The 14,673-nt window shown below is 39.7% G+C and overlaps 1 long non-coding RNA gene across 1 annotated transcript; it reads left to right on the top strand.

Annotated features, from left to right (window-relative positions):
• Positions 1-7,240: 7,240 nt before the first annotated feature.
• LOC137150331 (uncharacterized) lies at positions 7,241-14,011 on the top strand. The gene is made up of 3 exons (XR_010918948.1): positions 7,241-7,376; positions 7,512-7,713; positions 13,044-14,011. It is a non-coding gene; the product is annotated as an uncharacterized lncRNA (long non-coding RNA).
• Positions 14,012-14,673: the final 662 nt, after the last annotated feature.

The following is a 14,673-nucleotide window of genomic DNA, read 5'->3' as shown; positions in this document are numbered from 1 at the left end:
CTGTTAGGGCCTGCATTTGTTAGCCTGATTGTTTAAAATGGAGTGATCTATTAAAAAGTAATGGGCATAGTGGTCTGACAGATGTGTTTCCCGCAACTTTAGTATCACTGGGGCAGTTAATAGTGTATAACTTAGAAAAGCTTTCTGTTTTGTAGCCCATCACAGGTAACAACTGTCCTCTCTGCTTCACCTGCTCTTCATTTACAGTACTTTCAAATCTCAGCAGACAACATCTCCTCTGCCTTACCAATAACTCAGTTTTTGTTCTGCTCTTATTTAAATAGCTGTTCTTCTCTGGAAAAAGACTTTGTAAAAATGGTATTGAAGGGTTCCACATATATTCTGTCTCTATTTTCAGTGATATTACTTTTGTGATATTATGGATATTAGGGATGATTTATTTGGGATTGGTCCTGCTTCAAGCAGGGGGTTGGACTAGATGGCCTCCTGAGGTCCCTTCCATCTCTAATCTTCTATGATTCTATCATGAGTCTCCACAACATTAAGTGTGCTTCTTGAAGCCCCTTGCTGCTAGAATCAAGAGATTGCATGAGGATCTCAGCTTCATTTTCAAATGAAAGTTTCTAGCCTTCATGGTTGTGGAGAAGAGCTCAAAAACATGGAGTGAGTATACAACAGGCTCGGAAACCAAATAAAAAGAATGCCCAAGTATATTTAAGTTTAGGATTTTTAAGCCAAGCTCAAAATTTTTTTTTTTTTTTTTTTTTTTTTTTTGAGGCCTGACTGACAATTTTGGAATGTTTTGGGTTTGGGAAATACAATATTGCTATATCAAACTCTCTTATTTTACAAATTATCTTCTGCAGACGCGAGGAAGAGCTCTGTAAAGCTCAAAACTTGTCCCTTCCACCAACAGCAGTTAGTCCAATAAAAGACATTATCTCACCCACCTTCTCTCTTACTTTACAAGTAATAAGATTTTCCTTATTAGGACTTGATTACACACAAAAGTTGCATCAATTTAACTAACCCAGAAAACCATTTAGTGCAAATCAGTGCAAACTCTTAAGTCAGGTACTAATAAGCTAAATCAAGATAGGGCACACAATTAGACATAAGAATGTGCACAAAAGGGGCTTGCACTGATTTAACTAAATTGGTTTCTAAATCAATGTAGTTAAAATCTGTGCTCAGGATGCAGGTAGACAGGCCTACCCCCCAACCCTGCAAACTCAGCCTGGAATCTGAGAGTCAAGCTGAGTTCTTTTTGGCTTGTGTATGCATCACTAATATTTTAATATACTGCAGGCCACATGCTACTCCCGTCACATCTCTGCGATCCCACTGTCCATGAACAATGTCCTCAGTTACTATTTAACTATGAAAAGTACCATACTAGAATTGCACTGCATAGTAAAGATGATAGAAAATGGGTCATAATAAAATGAAAATTAAAACCTCAGGATGCTTGCTAATCACTGCTTTGGGCAACTAAGAAAACATTGCTACAGTCTTATAAACATGGGAGAGAGATGACAAAAATGAGATTTCCAATGGGATCACATGGAAGAGGGTTCAGCATCCCAGCAGTACCACATTCCCATTGACAGACTCTATATAAGCCCTCCACAAGGCAGGAAATATGCATGTACGCAGCAGAATGGGCTGGAGGAAGCGCCCCCTACCCACAGAAGCCGGGGAAATACAAAGAAAAGTCATCAGAGATAAAAACTGGGTATCCTTTTTAGACAGCTGCTGCAAGAGAAGTAATTGAGTCCAGATGACAGAGGAGGCTAGGGTTGAGCCACAAAGGGATTAGGAGCACAGGGCTTCCATGCTGACAGTCCTGACCTCTGACAGATTCCCTGAGACTGACATCCAAATTTGTATGTTCTTTTGGAAGGGAAACCATCACCCATTTCATGAGGAGGATGCGACAAACTCACCCGCCCCCCCTCAGTAGAACAAATGAAACTATTAAATTCCCCATTATCTAATTAGTTTATCCACATATGGGGAATGATCTGGGTCATGAGTAGGTCAGTGGAATAATAGATAGCTGGATCCTTGCTGCAATTAAAGAAAAACTTGATGGCAAACATTTTTGTATCAGATAACAATCAGTAGGTCAGGCAGAGAGTTTCCAAATTACACCACCAGTTTTGGAAGACTAAAAAAAAAAAAAAAAAAAATACCCCTATGAAGTGGGTAATTTCTGTTAATTACAAACACTTGGTGAATTCTATTTGCACCTCCCTGCTTCAATACACAGCCATTTGCTTAAAACACATTTTATTCTTATTTCTTTATTCTGGAAACCAGCCAGATTCCAAAATGGAAATACCACAGTTTACAATGGCCTCTCTTATATCAGCTGCACCCATGACCATATGTGATACTTCCTAGTACTCAAGTGGCAAAGCTGCAAGGTCACCAAGCAGAGTACCTATTAACACAGCCATTGATCACACAGCACTGACCTGCTCATCAGTGAAACACTAATTGCTTCTGGTTTTATTTCTACCCAGGGAGCTGCCATTCTAAGGACTCAGTCTAGTTACACAGCTTTAAATTCTCCTCCCAGCTAGAAGCTCTGGGAAGCTACATGCTTTCTTTCACAAAAGTTTAAAAGTCTAAAAACAGATCCTTCAAATTGCCAGCTCAACACAGCATTACTTCTATTTTAAATAAGAAAAATGGTTAAAAATGAAGTATCACTTAGGAATATGATCATTTCGAAAAGCTAATGCCCTCAATAAAACTTCACATTAACAAATTTACAGCAGTAATCAGATATAGAAGGTAGATGGTATTGTCAAACTGTCTGGAGTGGTTCACGACTATGGATGCCAGCTTCAGGGCAGACTGTCAAAAATAAGGCCAGACACCCCAAACTCGTTGTATGTTCTATAATTAGATTTCACTCACCCAGTTACAAATGTGAACTCCTAAAGCACTATAACAGTCATACCATGGAGTCACAGACAGTCACCTGAGGCATTCTAGTCTATCTTGCCACCGAGGTAAGTTGGACTTAATGCTAGTTGGTTGCCATATACCAAAGATTACCAAAGATTCAGGTTGCTTCCAGTCCTAAGAGACTAATCACTTACCTGAGGTCAATTTGTACCGCCAAACTTACAACAAAGACAATGCTTATAGACAATCCTATAGTAAAGTAACTAAGGATTTATTAACTAGGAAAAAGAAACGAGTCATTTACAGGTTAAAGCAGGCAATAGACATACAGAAATGAGTTACAGTTTATGGTTCCAAAAAGTGACAAAGTAGTAATCTGTCAGCACTGAATGTCTTTTAGATCTAATGTAGGTTGAAACTGGGGATCTCTGCTATGTTTCCTAGCTCCTGCCCTGTGAGAGTCCAAACAAGAAAGAGAAAGGAAAATTTTTACGTCAGTTATCTTTTCTTCTTCCAAAATTCAAACTGACGGGACAAGCCATTTTGCACATAGCCTGTACAGGAACAATTATCAAAGTTTTTGTATCGTGATGTTCCACAATGGCCCATTTAGTTTTGATAATCCTTCTTGATGGGTGGGAGAAACACTCCTGCTTGAGTTCACAAGGGCAGAGCAGGCATTTTTACAGTTATAAAGCAAAACTTACATATTACTTTATACCATGGGATACAGACATTACACGAAAGATGAATGCATGACGCAACTTACAAGCATTTCATAGTCTCAACACTAAACACATTACAAGTCTAACACCTAACTTGAACAATACTAACATGCAGGTGAGTGAGTCCAACATATAGTGCTCAGCTGAGGCCTACAGTTTTGGCAAGAGCTGGCACCTGGTTTGCTCATGCCACAGGTATTTCTATGGGAAACTTAATAGAACATATCTACTTCTGTTAGGTAAGTCAACTTTACACTAATTTGTTTGCTTAAGTAGACTGATATTCTTATTAACTCAGTAACTAGTAATTTGGCTGTTATATTCCTTTGTAAACATCTTAGGTTTATAAAAAGAAAACCCACTAAGTAATAAAAAACCAAGGAAAATCAAGTACCTATATGTATCTTCATAGATCATGAATATTAGAGGTCACAGCTGTTTGAGAGGGTGGGTTTGTTTTATACATATGGTAGGGAATGTAAAAGGATAGGAAAGGTAAGGTCAAGACTGGATGCCCTTCTGAAAGACATACTTTAGTAAAACACAAGTTATTAGACTCAATATAGGGTAAGTGGGTAAAATGCGATGAGATCAGAATAGATGATCTAAGGATCCCTTCTGGTCTTAATCTATGAAACAGGCCAATACTTTCATCTGTATTGTTAACCAAACTAAATGAACCTTTTAAAAGTCCATCAAGAGGATTTAAAATGTCATACAGTAAAATGAATGAGAGGATTGTTATCAAGAATTACTTCGTCATCACCACCACACAAACAGGACATTTCAGCATCAGAGAACTCCAAAATTAAACATAAAACATGACCCACAGCAAGCAGTCCCTCCACACACAAACTGCAGAACATTAGTGAAATGTAGCTTCCGCTGCCAGTATTCTTGGACTAAAACGAGCAAAGAAGTCATAGCAATAATTGAAGTACACCAAATTTCAAGTTAACGTACTTTAAGACTTATTGGAAGCTCTTTGGGATAGGGACTGTCTTTTTGGTCTGTGTGTGTACAGCACCTAGCACAATGGGGTCCTGTTCTATGACTAGAGGTCCTAGTGCTACTGCAATAGTTGTGGATAAAATGTTTACCAATTCTAAAAACATATTTATTGAGGTGTACAACAATGCAATCAACACATTTATTTGTTTAAGCAAGCATCAACAATTATTTGTATTACAGGAGCCTCTAGAGACCCCAACCGAGATTTGGATTCCATTGTCGTAGTCCCTTACAGACATATAATGAGAAGCTGTCCCGACTCCAAATAATGTATAATCTAAACAGACAGGACAGACTAGAGGTAGGAGAGTAAAGACGTACAGAGGTGAACTGACATGCCCAAGGCCGCACAGCAGAACAAGAATAGCACCCAGGTCTTCTCATTCCAATTCATTGCCCTATCTACTAGACCAGATTGCCTTCCCCATGTGTTTGGTCCTGTAAAACACAAAAATACAGTGAGTTTCTGCCCCCAAAGCTTATAATCTAAGCATTAAGTGTAGCAAACAGTTCTAACTGTGTTGTTATAAATACAGAGCATGAGGTAGGGTGTTGGTTTCATATGTTTATAATGCCCTCAATTTACAGGTGTGACCAAATCACCATGCATTATGCCTTATGCAATGCTTTATGCACCATGAAGAGAGAGTCTTTTTTCTGATCTGGTGGATCCAGAGAATGCTGTCACACCACTCAATGACCACTGTGAATACTATTTGATTATTAATAAAACATATGTATGATATCAATAGATACAGTTTATTACTCAGTTGCTAATATGAATACCCCCATATGCACACCTTAGGGATTTATAATCTGAGCTTCTAGGTAGTAGTCAGTCAGTCCCCCATTATGCCTTCAGTGTTTAGAGCAGCAACAGAGCTCCTCCACTCTGGTCTGTTTCTGGCAAGTCTTTCAGTGGTTCCCCAGCTGTTCCAGCTTGGCTTCCACAGCTCCTCACCATGTTGTTTTTGGGCAGCCTCTTTTTCACTTGCCTTCAGGTGTCCATCTTATTGCTATTCTGGTGTTGGAATCAACTTCCATCTGAAACACAGCCACTCCATTTCCAATGCCTTCTGGTAATGGTGATGCTATATCTTCTTGGCTACACTCTATGAATAGATCTTGTTTTGAAATTGTTCTCAAGATACAGAGAATTTTTCGGAGGCAGGTTGTATGAAATGAGCACAGCTTGGACATATCATACTTTGCCATTACCCAGAATTCTGCACTACAAAGAAGTGTTGAAAGTACACAACTTTGATAAATCTTAAGTTTAGTTTTGATGTTATATTTTAATGATTTCCAGACTGTATTTAAACTGTATTTCTGGCTTCTTTGATTCTATTCCGAATGTCCTGACTTCTTCCACCATCCTGACTGATGATATTGACCAGGTATGTGAATGTTTCTAAATTAGTGAGAACATAATCCTCTATCCATATTGGTGATAGTGAGGCAATATTAAAAGTCATGATATCTGTCTTATTCTTATTGTGGTTGATTTTCAGTCCAATTTGCTGGCTGAATATGTTGAGTCAGGTTGTTTTCTCTTGTATATGGTGATGGCTATGTCATGAGAGCAGGATAAGCTGCAAAGTCCAGGTCTTCAATGGATGAGAAGGGTGTCTATCTAATACCTCTTGGCATGTCCTCTAGTATAAGCCATATTACCCAATCAATGGCAATGGGGATTACAGACATAACACACCCCTGCCATACTCCTGTTTTGACTTCAAAACTGAGCTCACTGTGACCAACACTACATGTAAAGTTGGAATAAAAGCTTTTAATTATGTTAATTTTATGAAGAGCGATTCCATAAGCCTGCAGAATATGCCATGGGCTAATCCTGTGAATGCTGTCAAAAGCCTTCTCAAAATCTATGAAATTTATGTAATGTCATGGTTCTATTATATTTCGTAGAGTAAAGATCTGATCTGTGCATCCACGCCCTTTCCAAAAACCGGCTTGCTCTTCTCTGAGAACACTATCAACTGCCTCTGATATATGCTGGACTATGATTTTACACAATACCTTACTTGGAACAGAGAACAGTTTAATACCACGCCAGTTATTACAATCACCGAGAGCTCCTTCCTTTGATATCTTCACTATAACCCAATTGGTCCACTCATCTGGCACTTGTTCTTTTCTCCAAACTCACATAAATAGAGGGGCCAGGATAGATGCTGCTAACTCAGGATTAATCTTGAACAATTCTGAATTCAAGTTATCCTTGCCAGGAGCTTTCCCATTTTTTTAAAGATTTGATGGCTTGAATGATCTCTTCCTTTGTTGGGGTACCTGTGCTGATATCAAGATCTTCTTCTGCCTCCTGAATGTTTGCTTCCTCTTTAAGTGGCTCCCTGTTCAGCATTTCTTAGATATGCTCTTTCCAAAGCACTTCTTGTTCTTTTTTTGTCATCAATAGGTGACCTTGTTTGTCGGTGTCTGCTATTTACCACTAATAAGCCGCATCATTTTGTAGACGGTTCCTTGTTCACCACAGACAGCTTCATTCTCTGCTTGTATTGCCAGATTATCAAGATAATGTCATTTATCCACTCTCAAGACTTCTAGGGGGTCCCATCAAAATCACAACATCAGAGACGATCACTAAAGCCTTCTGATCCCATTCCCAGCATGCTTGGAATCAGGAGTGGGGGACAGAAGAAATTAGAAACCCCTGCAGGGATCAATTAGGGAAGCTTCTGCATGGAGTGATGTAGATGAGCAGTCCACTGGACCAATGACAAGGTAGGGCTGCACAGCCCCCAGCAACATAGGAAAAGGGTTGCCTGACAAAGAAAGAGTTTAAGTTTGGAAGCTGAGGGGGGGTTGCGGGGGGGGCCCTCAGGGAATTCCTGCTAAATTCCCCGTTCTCCAATGCAGGTTGCACCAATCAGACTCCATCTGCAAATATCAAGCTGCTCCAGGACTTCCACAACCAGCAATCAGAGAAAAAGAGAGAGATCCGCTCCAGCACTGGCTACCAAGAGCCAGCTAAAACCTCTGGAAAATTCTAGACATAGGGAATCAGTAAGCCCATTTGGAGTTGCCCTCTGCCCCAGCCAGTGAGTGAAGAATAAGTAAGGTGACTTTTGTTTAAGCCAGCCACCACTACAGCAATGCAAAACACTCCATTTTAGACATGCAGCATCAGCCATGTCATCCACCTTGGGAAGGTGCAAGAGGGAGCTGGGACTGGAAAAATTTGAGTGTTAGGAGGTGGGGAAATGGCTTATTTTTAAATGTTGGTTACTTATTAGTTAACCTTAACCCCCAGTCCACTTTGTTTCTATTCCCAACTCTTCCCCTGACTTGTCATATGGTCTTGGGAAGGCACCTCACATCTCTGGCTTGTTTTATCCATATTTATGATGAACAAACTGTCACACCTAGTCAACATGCAGGAAGTCTTTACCGTTACTGATCTCTAACAATAGTTATTGCTCAGATATGCAGACACTTCCACTCTGATTGGTTATGGGGATCTGATTTGCATAATCAATGTACTATTATTTCTCAGCAACATAGGGATTAAACAAATCCATGCATTACTTCCCTCATAGTGCCCCAGTCACATACCTGCCCCACAAACATGAGATACCTCAACTTCTGACCTTCTCCCCTCCTATCCCAGACCTTAGATTCAACTTCATTTTTTCAAAGAACTATACTTATTGGGAAGAGGGAGAAATAAGGGTTCCTCCGGGGCGAGGAGCGGGGTGGGGTGAGGGAATATAGAGTAGAATGGTGGTTAAATGGGGTAAGGAGGTGGGGAAGAGTTCAATACTTGAGAGGGTCATGTCTATGGCGGGCATATAGGTCAGGAGTTCTGAGGGCAACAGCCAATCAGAGCAGAGGAATTTATGGTACCCAATTGAAGCATAGGTTGAGAGGATGGACACCACATTTCAGTACAAATAATTATAAATGAGGTGTTCCCTGTTAACTTGGTAATAATAATACCTAGGGCTAATAAACTCCTCAGTCTACTGACTCAATTCATTTAGCCCACGGTGCAGTTAACAGAGGGTGCTCCTTGCTAGAGATGTTATTTAAATAAAATGGTATGTTGTGAGGTTGAATTAACTAGCATTAGTTTTCAAGAATCTTGCATAAAAAGCATTATACTATAAGTGCATGCTACTACCAAAATGTTTAATTAATTAGGACTAGATCATGTCATTTAGCCACAGTCCTGTATATGGAGCAGTATGAAACTCAGGGAGGGATTGGACCTCATGGACTGTATCCTTGACCCTTCTACTGCCTCTTTTGAATGCCTACACAGGTCAGTGACAATCTAGCACTTGGTAGCTAAAATACAATGTCCATCTTATGAAATGTGTATTTGGGTATCTTGGTGTAGGGCATCACTGAATTTCCTTAGCCTTTTAAAGAAAGAAAAATTACTTTGGAGTTCCAATACCATGGGAAACAAAAAGCCATTAACAATTTAATAAATGAGACAGCATTTAAACCAATAGTGGACGAAGTCAAGACATACCCCCATATAAACTACAAACGGATATAGCCAATACAATCATTTGTGTCTGTAAACTGCAGCTCTCTCTCATATTACGCTGGGCTCTGCCCACTAACAGAACACTACATAAAGCAACAGCAGCATTCCACACCAGCAAACACTTTTTAGTAGCAAATCTTACCTCAGCAGTTGCTGCTTCAAGAAACATGTAAGATCAGGGAACTATAGTAGTTGAAGACTACACATACCGTCCTTCTGGCCATCTCACCTGATTTGTATTACCAAGAGCACAGATATTTTACATTTTAAAAAATTGTTGATGAAGTGCATAGGGATTTTAAAAGATGCCATAGTGACCTAAATGACCTATATTTAAAAGGAACATTTAGCACATGCTGTTGCAGTTTACAATCATCCACAATACGACCCACCCCCACTCCCTCCCTAGTCTGAGATACAGTGGCAAACTCATACTCCTCTAGAATACAAATTGCCATCAGGGAAGAACAATAATCTCAAGGCTTGCATCGTTTCACAGCCGAGTTGTTTGAAGACAGGCTGGCCATTACATAAAGCAGCTGTGTTATTTGGCTTTTCCTCTCATTCATTAATAGACTTGAACACTTTTTTTTTTAAACTTAGTTCTCAATATTGTTCTCATTATAGCTTTCCTTTTCTCCAGCATGCTGTTACATGAACTTAGCTTTAGCAGTAAACAAAAAACTTCCTTTCTTTACACATGCCAGTTTTTTACACTCATTGTTTAAAAGAAAGAAAGAAGAAAGAGAAACCTCTTCATGCTCTCTAGTTATGTTGGCATTAAATAGAATTCAGGATGACCCCACAGAAAATCTGACTTTGCAGGTGCCTTGTAACCTTCCTTTTCACTGGACTCACAAACATGACTTCAGCAATTTTTTGCACAGCTTGGCATTATCAAATAACACAAGGAACAAAGACACTATCCTATATTTGTACAGCAGAAAAAGCCAGGAGTAATGAAAAACCATTTTCATGCATTTATTTTTTTAATACCCAGAGAGAGACTGTGTGCTACACTGTTATCCAGGATGAAAGTCTTTATGATAAGACTGCAGTCTGAAGAGACAATTCTAGCATTTCTTTTTTATTTTAATTTCAATTTTATTATTTTTGGCATGGAGAATTCAAAAAGCAATAATTACATATATATGAGAAGTTCAGATTTAAAAACAGTGCCAGTCAAAAATCTAGGCTTTAACAGTAATATCTTTTCTAGTTCTCCAGTGTTTCCATGTTAAGCATTTTCTATCCATATAGGACTACCTTGAAATATCTGACACATCAAGTGCACTTCTATTGTTATAGCTACTTCTTTAGATCTCTAAAAGGGTACTAAAATATATAAAAAACAAAAACTGAATTAGAGCCCCTAGACTTGAAGATATAAAAGGAGGCCTTCTAGGTTTCAGACAGACATCCTCTGGTACTACTATAGATAATTGCTGTTCCTAAGGTCTTCTGTTTTTTTTTCCTCTTCCATCTCATCTCCTAAACCCACCTTTTAACTTGTTTCCTTCTGCCAAGATTATGTAGTTTCCTTTATTTTCACTTCCTTTCTCTTTCCATAGTTTTTAAAAAAAAACCCAATATCTTTCATCCAATACTTCTGCATTTCATCCTCTTGTCTATCACCTCTGCTGAATCAGCACTTCTATGTGCATTGACTCCTTTCAGTGACTCATAAGTTTTTCTACTGCAGTGCTGAGCTGCTTGAGTGAAATAGCAGGAGCTACTGAAAGTTTGCCCCAAATATTAAGTGGCAAAACTCTTGAAGAATTGGAGCTGTTCTCCCTAATCCAGGGAAAAGCTGAACAAATAATCTTAGCTGAGATATCCTCTTTTCCATAGATTAAAAATAACGTGCTACTTAGGTAAAAACAATGTTGTGCAAAGTGTATTAACACTAGGGAAAATCCTTATACTGAGGTATTAACATACCGCAGCATATATTAAATTGCAATTATTCATATGATATTTACCTAGTGAAGAATGAACCTATTGTTGTATAGTGAAACATATCTGGTCTGCACCAATGCACACAGTTATAATCACCTAATGAAATAACCCATCAATCACATGTTAACACCAAACCTACCCCCATATAATGACATTTCCACTTCATTAAAGAAAAGCAGCTGCAGAATTTACAGTTCTGCCAGGACTGCCAAGATGCAGCACGATGTTAGGGAGAGATTTGTCGTGGGCAGGGAGACCCTTGATTATTCAAATGCAATGCCCCATCCTGTCACCATTCCCCCGGGAGTGACCCATTTAGTGTGCTGGACTCCAAGAACCCATACAGTTACACAGAGGCAGGCCTGAGGCCTCCAAGACTGGGCCATCAGCACTGACGTTTCCCATTTCTCTCCATGGCTTCCTGCAGTGAACCCAGCCAAGCCAAACTCCGGTGGGAGGTTTGTACTGTGCCCCTTCAGAGCACAATGCTCTCAGTGAATGATGCTCTCACAGCATCATAAGCAAAACAAGGTAACCATTTATTAGTCACATAGCTACAAAATCTTAAAGTTCTTAAGTTTAGCACAAGTTACACTATAAGCCACCCTGGCCAAACCAGAGCCCTGATGGGCCAGCCAAACTCTGATGGCTCCATCTCTTGCTCTCTCTCTCACAGTTCCCTCCTTTTTCTCCCCCCTCCTGAGTCCCTCCAAAAAAGATCCCCCTTTTTCTAGTCACCTGACACCTTGTTCTTCAGCTCAGTTCACAAGTCCTGCCTGCTGGGAGTTCCTGCTGTTATGTCTTGCTAATTAGGTCATTGGGGCATCTCTTTGTCTTGTTGGACCCCCTGTAGATTTGGGCCAGTGTCAGCCAGTTCTTTAATGATCCTATTCATTCCCCCCAGCCAGCAAGTTGACACACACACCTTCTGTCTCCTGCACTGTTCCAGAAGCAGTGTTAACCCTTTGGCAACCACTGGTTAGCAATCCTATGTGCAGAGGGAAACTGAGGCATGCCTAGGATTCATAAAAGTATTTTAGAAAATTCCCACTTCATCACACATGCACCATAAATGTCCTTCCATTTCAGCAATACTTTTAACTCTGTCATAGGCCGTGTGTTATATAACTAGGATCCCAATGCTAGGAGGTAGTGGCCTGCCAGCTCAGATCACCAGATCCTGTGTTTGAATCCCACTTGGGGAAACATTTCTTTTTTTGCTGACAGCACAAACCTGCATATGTATTTTAAATTTTAATGAAAACTTGACAGCAGAAAAAAATCTGTTCATCTTATTCAGGTCAAAATTTACAGTCTAAGTAACGCTGTGTGAACCTTTTATTAGGATACCTTCAATATTCAACTCAAACTTCAAAGAACACCCAAAAGCAGTCAGGGAGTTTGACCTTCCTTTGTGAACCAGCAGTGGTTTGCTCAGATTTTTGTTTTTGCCTGCGAACATTTTGTCAAAGCTGGATATGCATGGTTTTGCTCTATCTGGGATCACTGCTGGTGTATTCAGAGTTCAAGCAGAGTTCATTGGAAAGGCTACATGGGGCAGATTAGATGAGATTTCGCCTGTGTCCCTGACTTGCTGAATTTACCCTTCCCCCAGTATGAACAGAGAGGCTCAGCAGAAGCCATTTCACTTATTTTCTCACAATATGGCCGCATTTAGCAGAGCATTCTGATCCAGCTGGAGAAACACCCCCCAGGGAAAATGAAATAGCCAGTGCAGGCTAGAGATAGGTCTGAGCGGCAACCCTCAGGGGGTCAGATTTGGACCAACTTTGAACACTTTCTTAATTCCATCATTTAGCAGAAACAAAGTATGCTATTTAACATCATTATATCTATTTAAAATGGCAACATTTTCTGACTGTATCTGTGTGGTGTAGCAGCTCTCTAGACACCAACTCTCTCTTTCTCCACAGCCTTCTCTTGCTTCATCAGAACAACACCTTCTCTCCTCAACTCCCTCAATCTGCCATGCTCCCCTTTCTAATGAACCCATTTTCTATCCTGTAATATACTTCAACATAGTCCCAACTGTTTTTGCTGGACTAGTGTGCTTTACTTTGTGGCAGTGATGACACATCTTGAGACCCCTTCTGCAGAAATAAGTTCCTGGCTATGACTGCAATCCACCCTGGCACCCAGTAAAGGCAGGAACTGCACTTAAAGTTACACCACCCGCTCTACTCTACACACTTACGTAGTGTTTTGCACCTCTTCAATCCCCTCCATTTGATAATCTCAAAACCTTTTAAGTCCTTCTGTTAAATTAGCTTCATAACATCCCCAAGTGACAGTCAAGAATAATGCCTAATTTACAGACGTAGCCCATGTTAGGTGAATGAGTTGTGACCCTTCCAAGCAGACAGAGAACTGCATTTCCCCATGTATTCTGGAAAGAGATTTATAGTTTCACTTTCATGTCACATGCAACTTGGTGATTCTGAAGCCTAAAACCCAAGAAAAACTTCATTTCTGGCTACGTTTTGTGCCTTAAAATCACAACGAAACTCCAAGTATGGACACATGTACGCTATATCTAAGGACTCTACATATCCCCTTCTTCAATCCCATGCACTGTAACTAAAATGTATGTTTGGTTCTATTTTCTGCTTATAAAATCTGATTAACATATTGAAGAGAAAACTGCTTTGTACTTGCTATGAGGAGAAATCCTATTTCACATCATTCTTATTCAGAAGATCTTGAAGAAATCTGATTACTTCCTAGTTCAGTGTTATATTAGTGCATCTTTATACGTTTAACGTCTCCACATTGAATGAAATAATGCTCGTTGTTTTTCCCTCTGGAAGCTGAAGTCATAATGTTGCTGATAGTAGTAGTAACAAAGATGACCCATATAGCTCCTGTGCTATATTTTACTGTTTAAGGATTGTTACTTTGTGCTTTATTCATAAGATCTCAAAGCACTTGTTGCACAATAAAATAAGCCTCCCAACATCCCTCTGAAATGTGCGTTATTGTCACCCCCATTTTACACACAATAAAATTGAGGCACTGAAAGGGTAAGTGATTTGATGGATGCATTTTTGCCCAGCCAGGAAAGGAACCCAGAGGTCAACTTCCAATTCTGTGTTTTAACCACAAGACCAGCCCTATCTCTATTTATTACTCTAGTCTAGTGGTTCTCAACCAGGGGTACGCGTAGTCCTGCGGGTACATAGTGGTCTTCCAGGGGATACATCAATTCATCTAGGTATTTGCCTAGTTTTACAACAGGCTATAGAAAAAGCACTAGCGTCACATCAAACTAAAATTTAATACAGACAAAATGAGAAAGTAAGCAATTTTTCAGTATTCTGTGACACTTTTGTATTTTTAGGTCTGATTTTGTAAGCAAGTAGTTTTTAAGTGAAGTCAATTTTGAGGTATGCAAGACAAATCAGACTCCTGAAAGGGGGACAGTAGTCTGAAAAGGTTGAGACTCACTGCTCCACTCAGTAGGGTTCATGGGTCTGAAAATTTGTGATAAAAGAAAATTTGGGCCCCATAAAATTGGGTAAAATATGCATTCAGGACAGGAAAGCA

This window comes from Emydura macquarii, unplaced genomic scaffold, assembly GCF_026122565.2.
Source record: "Emydura macquarii macquarii isolate MOO-44397 ecotype Brisbane River unplaced genomic scaffold, CSIRO-AGI_Emac_v2 contig_968, whole genome shotgun sequence".
In the NCBI taxonomy this organism is placed as follows: Eukaryota; Metazoa; Chordata; order Testudines; family Chelidae; genus Emydura; species Emydura macquarii.
The sequence above is the reverse complement of the archived record's forward strand: the minus strand, read 5'-3'. Positions and strand labels throughout refer to the sequence as shown.